General features: G+C 47.2%; 1 protein-coding gene across 3 annotated transcripts in view; it reads right to left on the reverse strand.

The window, feature by feature from the left end:
• Positions 1-7,840, reverse strand: part of ZBTB1 (zinc finger and BTB domain containing 1) — a 31,492-nt gene extending 23,652 nt beyond the window's left edge. For all 3 annotated transcript variants that reach the window (XM_070418509.1, XM_070418499.1, XM_070418490.1), the window contains exon 1: positions 7,550-7,840. The gene's annotated coding sequence lies outside the window, so the exon portion shown is untranslated. The remainder of the gene's footprint in view (positions 1-7,549) is intronic.
• Positions 7,841-8,369: the final 529 nt, after the last annotated feature.

The following is an 8,369-nucleotide window of genomic DNA, read 5'->3' on the forward strand; positions in this document are numbered from 1 at the left end:
GACAAAAAGTTCAGCCTACTGCTTTATAGATGAGAAAACAAACTGAGCCCCAGCTGGTTTGGCTCAGTGGATAGAGCATTGGCCTGTGGACTGAAGGGTCCCGGGTTTGATTCCGGCCAAGGGCACATGCCCAGGTTGTGGGCTCGATCCCCAGTAGGGGGCATGCAAGAAGCAGCTGATCAATGATTCTCTCTCATCATTGATGTTTCTATCTCCCCCGTCTCCCTTCCTCTCTGAAATCAATCAAAAGAAAAAAAAAAGAAAACAAACTGAGGTCCTAAGAGGTTAAGTAATATGTTCAAAGTCACATCTAGTTTTAGTGGCTGGCAGGCTAGGACCTTGGTCTCCTTAATCCCAGTGTAGGGCTCTTCTTACTATTCCAACTGCAGCCCCCACGTGCAGCATAACTGGCTGCCTGCTTTCTCCTCTGCATCAACTGTTTTACTGAAATATAGAGCTTTCAAATTTCCAAGGGTTGTTTGCACCTACAAAGTGACCTGAGACTGCTGCTTTTGGAGACTGTGGTTTGCTGGTCAGTGTTTTTCTGTCTCCTTGCTTGCCAAGCCAACAGCTGTCTCTTCTAAAAGGTGTGAACTCTTGTTGCCCACCATTTCATTCTGTTATGGGTCATAAAATTAAGACAAAAACTCATCGAAACAATCTATGTAAATAATTTTCTATGAGGACCTAGGGAAGTGCGCTATGAGTAAGATAAGGTTTTAATTCCTGCATTTTGTTTCACCTATTTTTAATTGTAGATAAGCAACAAATTGCCTTACTCTTTTGCTTTCAGCCCAGGGCTCCTGATAAACTTGTAAGTGAGGTGTTTCTGTAGTTCAGCTGCATTACAGCTCTAGGAAATTAATCCACACAGAAAGCAAAGGGAACAGAGTGGCGTCTGGAATATTCCTCTCTCCCCCAAGAGTGGCGTAGGAAAAGTATTTAATCCAAATAGTCTCTATTTTGATCGTTTCATCCCAAAGAGGCAACATGGCATCTTCTGACCACCAGAGGGCATTGTGTGAACAGTAAGCTTCTCAGCAAAAAACAGCTTGACCAGAAAGTCCCTTTTTGCACGTGGCATTCATATTCTTAGAGTTCGTTCTGTGGATTTTCTATTCCAAGTACTCACTCTGTGACTGTGACTGCTCCTCCACCTGTATTCTCTATCTTAGCTGGCAGCATTATGCACTAATCATGCAGAGTACTTGGAAGTCACCTGGGACTGCTTACTCATAATTACTAGGTAAGTCTTGCCCATTTTTCTCACTAAATATTTCTCTAATCTGCCCCTCTAGTCCATCACTACCTTACCTGAACTCCACCGGCCTCTATCATCACTCCTGAGTTATTACAACAGGCTCCTTTACTGACCCCTCACTCTCAGACAACTCATGAAGAAAATAAGATCATACCATTCTTCTGCTTAAATACCTCAACAGTTCCCTTCACATGTCCTCAGGCTGAAGTACAAGCTCCTTAGCTAGGCATACAATGCCCTCCCCATCCACCCATCTAGTCTTGTTTGGCTATTTCCTGCTTCAAACTTCATGTTCAAGCAGCATAAAACTGCTTGTCTACCCAGCACCCCCCATTTCTTCATGTATTTTTTAACCTCCATTTTTAGTCATACTGATTGGTTCTTCTGTCTCCCATGTATCATTTAATAATCAGTTTACCACCTCCTCCAGAAAGCCTTCTGTAACACCTTCTCCCACTATTTTAGGTTTTGATATTACTGTGTATTATCTTATTTTGCACTTATTACACTTTATTTTTTAATCATCAGAACAGCAACATGAAGTGGATGTTAAAGCACAGACTAACCAGAGTGGGTTCAAATTCTGCTTCTGCCACTTGTTAGTATGGCCCTGAGCAGGTTATTTAACCAACTTGTACCTCAATTCTTTTTTTTTTTAATGTTTTTATTGAGTTCAGAGAGAGAGACAGACAGAAACATCAATGATGACAGAGTATCACTGATCAGCTGCCTTCTGCAAGCTCCCCACTGGGGATCAAACCCACAACCCGAACATGTGGCCTGACTAGGAATAGAACCAGGGACTTCTTAGTTCATGGGTCGATGCTCAGCCACTGAGCCACACCGACCAGGCTCAATTCTTATTTGAGAATGGGAATGGGAATCTTTTCTACCATTTAGACTTGTCATAAGACTGCCTGTCACGGATTAAATGGTAAATAAGAATCAGCTACCAAAATTTCCTGTGTTAGTGTCCCCTCTAGATTATGAGCAACTTAAAGGCAAAGACTTTGGCTTATTTCTCTGCAACATAACATGTATTCAGTAAAGGCTGAATGAGTAACTGGTGAGGCAGCTCTCTGATGATGGGAAGGCCTACCCTGTTTCCTTTTCAGCAGATCCACACATATTTTTAAATTGTGTTGTTTCTAATTTTATAGCTGATATTTTAAGTATATTTTTATTGATTTCAGAGAAGAAGGGAGAGGGAGAGAGAGATGGAAACATCAATGATGAGATAGAGTCATTGATAAACTGCCTCCTGCATGCCTAAAATCTGGGTATGTCCTCCTGGTTCATAGGTTGAGGCTCAACCACTGAGCCATGCCAGCTGAGCTAGCTGATATTTTAAATGTCTAACTCTAACCAAAATCCTAAAAACTTTCACACTTTTATCTACCTGAAAGTCAATAAGCCTGACTGGGGTGGCTCAGTTGGTTGAGCATAGTCCCATGCACCAAAAGGTTACCAGTTCGATTTCCGGTCAGGGCACACGCCCTGATTGTGGGCTCATTCCCCAGTAAGGAATGTGCAGGAGGCAGCTTCTAGATTTTCCACTCTCACACCCACATTTCTCTCTCTGTTCCTCTCTAAAAATCAATAAAAATACATATTTTAAAAAGTCAATGAAATGAAACCAATAGAGTATCATAAAAAGTGTGTTCATTCTAAGAAGCTTAACTCATTTTTTAATCCTTAAATCTTTTTAAGATCCCCCTCATCCTTACAGCACCTAACACAGTATCATGCTTTCATACATGCTATTCCCTTTGCTTAGAGCTTTTTCTATGTCCAGCTCATTCTCAGACACCTCTCTGCTGTGCTTCTAAAACAGCCGGTACCTACAACTAGAGGGAGACAAATCATGTATCATTCAAACTGGGATACTATATCCATCATCACACTGATAACAGGGGATTATAATTATGTGGCTCCCCTGCTTTGCTGCAAGCTCCTTGAGATCAGGGCACTGTTTTAGTCATCACTGTATCCCTCCCTGAGCCTGATATTTGGTTGATATTTGATCAGTTTTTGAATAAATGTTAAAGTAGATAAATTTTATTTTGCTTATCTTTATTTTTTTTTTTTTTTGCACTATTTCAATCATGGCAACTTTTATATAAAGGGTCAGGCAAAAATAGGTTTACAGTTGTGAGTTTGTGAAACAGAGTTTACTTATATTATTATTTACTAGTGGCCCAGTGCACAGGGTCCGGCCGGCCAGCCCTGATGGGGGCCAGCAGGGTCGGGCCAGCAGGGGCGGGGGCACCATGGGAGGTTGGGGGCTGGGGGGCTGATTGGGGCCCCGATCTGGCTGGTTGGCCACCGCAGTATGCATCATAGCAACTGGTCGTTCCGTAGTTCGACTTTTATATATATTGATTATTGTATTGTTCTCCCATATTGTATTGTTCTCCCATATAAACCTACCTTTTTACAGTGGCCAAAAACTTAAAAAGCAATTTCCCATGCATTATACAAATGATTCTCACACCAACCCTGAGGTGGGTATTTTTATTAACTTCATTTTGTAAATAGGAAACAGGTTTAGTGGCTGATATCAAATGCTCATATTACAAGATGTGGCTCAAACTCTTTTTTACATCTGAGCCCTAAGTCTCAGTTTTTATAAACTAGACAACACTCTGGCAATGACAATGAACTCCAGTGTCCCTCTGGAATGAACATTCTAAGCCTTGCAGAGTCACCCCATTCTCAAAGTGCCCCATATGGCAAGTAGAATGCCCTGCCTCTTCCCCACCTCCTCTTCCATCTGCTGACACCCACTGCTTATCAGAGCAAACCCTTCTGTACACTAAAGAATTAAAGTGGGGATGGAGCGCTTCAGTTTTCTCTAAAAAGGATTACATACATCTTGGACAATGAATAGAAAATTTGGTTGGTGATTTAATTCTTTAATTTCCCAATTTTGTTTCTGAAAATTATTTTAAACTCAGAGTAGTGTAAAAAAAAATGCATGTCTCCAACACACTCAAATAACCAATGTTGTGATTAAATGTGTATGCACTATTTTGTTTTCAGAACATCATCAACTTCATCACAGCTCATTCTTCTTAAATCTACCAGGCTAAGTAACATGTGACTGTACTTGCACTAAGATCACTTGTAGTTACCATACAAGCCACAATATATAGTTAGAAATCTATCTTAAATATGTACATCTCCTTCCATGCCACATCTGAAACCACCGTCATTAATCCCCTTCTTTCCTCTAATTTCCTTTCCTTCATGTTTGGCATGCTACCTCTGAATAGAGGAACCCCTCATCCCACAGCAGCACAGATCTTGGCAGTAGTCTTCATGACAAGTATACCCACTCCTTCCCAACTTATAAATTATGAAATGACCTACAATGTGAGAGTTTGGTTTGGTTTTAATGAGTTTGGCTGGCATAAATCAATCCGTGAGCAGCTGGACATCAACATTACTATTAAAGTGTGAGAACTAACACTAGCCTACCAAGGTACAGTAAGCACTTCATAAGAACAGACCTAAAATAGAAGCCCTGTTATATTTAAACTCGCATGCTTGTTACTTAATTACAGAATTTCAAATCAGCCCAATGCAAAACATTTCCTTTTCCTCTACCTGGCCAATTCTCACCAATCTGAGTAGTGAACAGAGAACATGAGCCCATGAATCATCTGACAGGCCATCCCTAGGCAGGATGAGGCATACACAGCAGCAGTTATGATCAAATCTTGTTTTCTCTCATTTTAAACAAGGAATTGACTATTATAACAGTGATTATGTATGGGAGGTGGGAGTCAGAATGACTTTTTTTATATTTTATGTACTTCAATGTAGGTTGAATTTTCACAAAGAGCATGGATTTATAATAAAGTATTTCCATTTTTTTAATTAAAAAATTTTTTATTGCATTCAGAGAGGGAGAGGGAAAGAGAGAGATGGAAACATCAATGATAAGAGAGTTGTTTGGCCGCTTCTTACATCGAGCCCACAACCCAGGCATGTGCCCTGAACGGGGTATCGAACCGTGACCTCCTGATTCATAGATCGAGCCTCAACCACTGAGCCACACCAGCTGGGCAAAGCACTTCCATTTTGAGAGGAAAAAAAAGGGACATGAATCACTTGTAATTTGGTTCATATAAGAATATTAGAATAGACCTGGTCGGAGTGGTTCAGTTGGTTGCAGTGTCATCCGTACACTCTCACATCGGATGTCTCTCTCTCTCTCTCCCCTCTCTCTCTAAAATCAATAAAAGCATCTGGAGTGTGGATTTAAAAAATTTTTAAAGAGTAATAGAATAAATAATTTCAATATTTTATGGTAAGGGATATTAGCACAAGAAAATATCAGGAGAAAACATCCTATAGAGATCAAAGTGACCTCTCAAGCAAAGGTTTTTCAACTATACCTCGATTTTGGGGGAAGACAACAGACTGTAGCTCAAAAATAAAAATCTATGGAACACTTTCTGCATTTTATCCCAAATGGTTTCCTCCCCATTTGAGCCAGAAGGTTAATAGCAAAGGCTTAGCGCTTTTCCTAGCTGGAGGAGAGGCCTGAAAGCAGGCACTTCTTTTCTCCTACACATTAGAATGGGAAATGGTGCTAAGTACAAAAGTATAGTGGTGTTAACGCAAAATCAAAACACAAGGTCCAGAGCAAGTGGCTGAGGCTGTGTTCATGCCCTGGGAAGGTCCTGGTTAAACACTGTTTCTGTTTTCTCGGACAATGATGCCCCAGCCCCCACCCCAAGGTAGGCCACTACATAGGAGTGGGAAGAATACAAAGGCTTCAGGAGGACTGCTCAACCTGAGTTATTCTATGAGATGAAATCTGGTCATAACAGACAAATGTGCTTTTAAAAGAAATATAAGATGTTATCTGAAGGCTCTACTGCGAACTGTCCTTATCAATCTTTGGAGGAGCATTTCTTTGCCACTATGCTTTAACTTTCTCTAAGATGATGACGCTCCCATCTAGCTCCCAAAGCCATTCAGTTATTATTGAGACTTGATCAGATATCCAGCAAGTGATGTGGAGGAAAGTTTTGAGGTTCTGCTGGCCAGTCCTCAGTCAAGCTCCATCACTTTGTATCCCAATTCTCCCCATCATATCCATCCAGCTGCAGTAACAGAGTTTCACAGACTCTAAATGCACTGTTTCAAATGAGAAGGCAGTGATTGCTTTGAAACTGTAAGAACTGCATCCTTCTCCGAATCTGCTCCAGAATGGCCTGAACTTCAGCGCAAGAAACTGATTCTAGGTCTCCCCCAAAAGCCTGGACCAACCCTTGGGTGTGAGTGTCAAAGGGAAATCTGTTCCTGGAACAGCTGTCCTGCCGTGATACACACTGTAGGTGGGAATACACGTGGGCCAGGGGAGACCGTGCAGGTACCGACCGCGCGGATGGAGGGCTATTATTACACACACACCCATCTCCTACCGCCTCCAGCAAACATCAGGGGCTTTCACCGACAGCTCCCGACGCTCCTCTCCCGGGAAATGTCATGTCAACCTCTCCGATCACATGCAGACAGATGCGTGGTTAGATAGAACGGGAGAGTGGGAGGCGGCTGAGCTCAGATCCAAGCCTCCACGCCTCAGCGGCGACGACTCCGCTCCCCACCCCGCGCCCTCGGCGAAAACGGACACAACTTCTAGAAAGCGCCCACCCTGGAGCGAAAGCACTTCTCCCAGGAAAGCGATCCTTTCCGCTGAAAATCCCCAAACCCGAGACCCGACACTTTCTACCGAACAAAAAGCTTGTGTGCCGGCAAGAGGGGGTGGGAAAGAGCGTGGCAAGAATTTGCGCGGCTTTCCGCCTCCTCCTCGGAGCGCGCCCAAGTCTGCGGCCTCGGCGCCCGGACGCTTCCCCTCCCACCCGTCGGGGAGCCGCCGCGGCGAGGAGAGAAGCGGGCTCCGGGTACGTCAATCAGCCGCGTCCGCCCGCCTTCCGTCTACACCTCCCCTCCCTTCCCCCCCTCCTCCAAAAAATAAAGGCAGAGAAAGAAAGGGAAAAGGAGGCGACTGATGCGGGAACTCGTCTCCAAGGGGGCTCCTGCTCCGACCCCGGGAGGCCTCACGTCCCGGACCCGGCGCGCCGGCGGGCGGCGGGAGCGGGAGGCGGCCCAGCAGCCGCCCGTCGCCGGGTCCTCACGGCGCGTCCGCCACGCTCCGGCTCCCCGCGCGGGTCGGCGCCGTCCGACCCCGCACTTCGCCAAGGCCCAGCGGCCCGCCGCCCGGAGGCGCGGGCCAAAGTTGCGCAAATTGTCCCACAGCTGGCAAATACTCACCGGCCGCCGCGGGACCCGGGGGTGCGGAGGTTTTCGGGAGTTTAAGGCCAAGAAGCCACGCGAAAGGCGGGCGGGAGGCGAAAGGGCCGCGAGCTGCAGTGGCGGCGAAGCGCGGCGCTCCGGCTGGGCTGCGCGGCGAGGTTCTGGCTCCGCCGGGGACTGTGCTGCAACAAAGGACTTCCGCTGCCGCACAGCCGCGCCTGCCGCACCGCACTGAGCCGGCCCCGCTTACGCGGCGACTCCGGGTCTGCCCACCAGTTCGCCGCGGCGTCCGCCAGCCTTCCCCTCCCTCTCGCCCGCCCACCCACTCCGCCGCTGGCTGCTAGGGGCACCCGCGGTCGCCTGTTTGTTGCAACAAGTTTCTGCGTCGGGCGCGGAGGAGACTGGCGCAACCCGCACCGCGGGGGCCGGCGCGGCCGCAGTGGACCACCCCTCCTGCCCCTCTCCCCCGGGGAGGCGTGGGACCTCCTCCTCCCGTTTGCACAGCTGCCTGGGACTGGGCTCCACCCGACTCCCCGAGGGCTGGATGCGGCTTTCCCCCTCCGTCCGCAGTCAGACCCCTGCGCGGGGGCACCAGCAGCTGGGCCCGCCCTCGCGGCGCTTCCCGGGCGTCCCGGCACCCTCGCCCGGTCCCGGACCTGGCCAGTCCGTCCGGGGTCGCCCGTTCCCCACGCTCCCCTCACCCTGCCTTCCACGGGCCAGTCGGCCTCCGGCTTTGAGTCACTTCCCCCGCCATGCCCCACCCCGCCCAGCCCGCCTCCCCGCCCAGGCTCCCGCGGCTTGGCGTCCCTGGCCCCGCGCCCTCATCACGCTTCCCTCG

Source organism: Myotis yumanensis, unplaced genomic scaffold (assembly GCF_028538775.1).
Source record: "Myotis yumanensis isolate MYYU_CA2020_CCGP unplaced genomic scaffold, mMyoYum1.0.hap1 SCAF_1, whole genome shotgun sequence".
Classification (NCBI taxonomy): Eukaryota; Metazoa; Chordata; class Mammalia; order Chiroptera; family Vespertilionidae; genus Myotis; species Myotis yumanensis.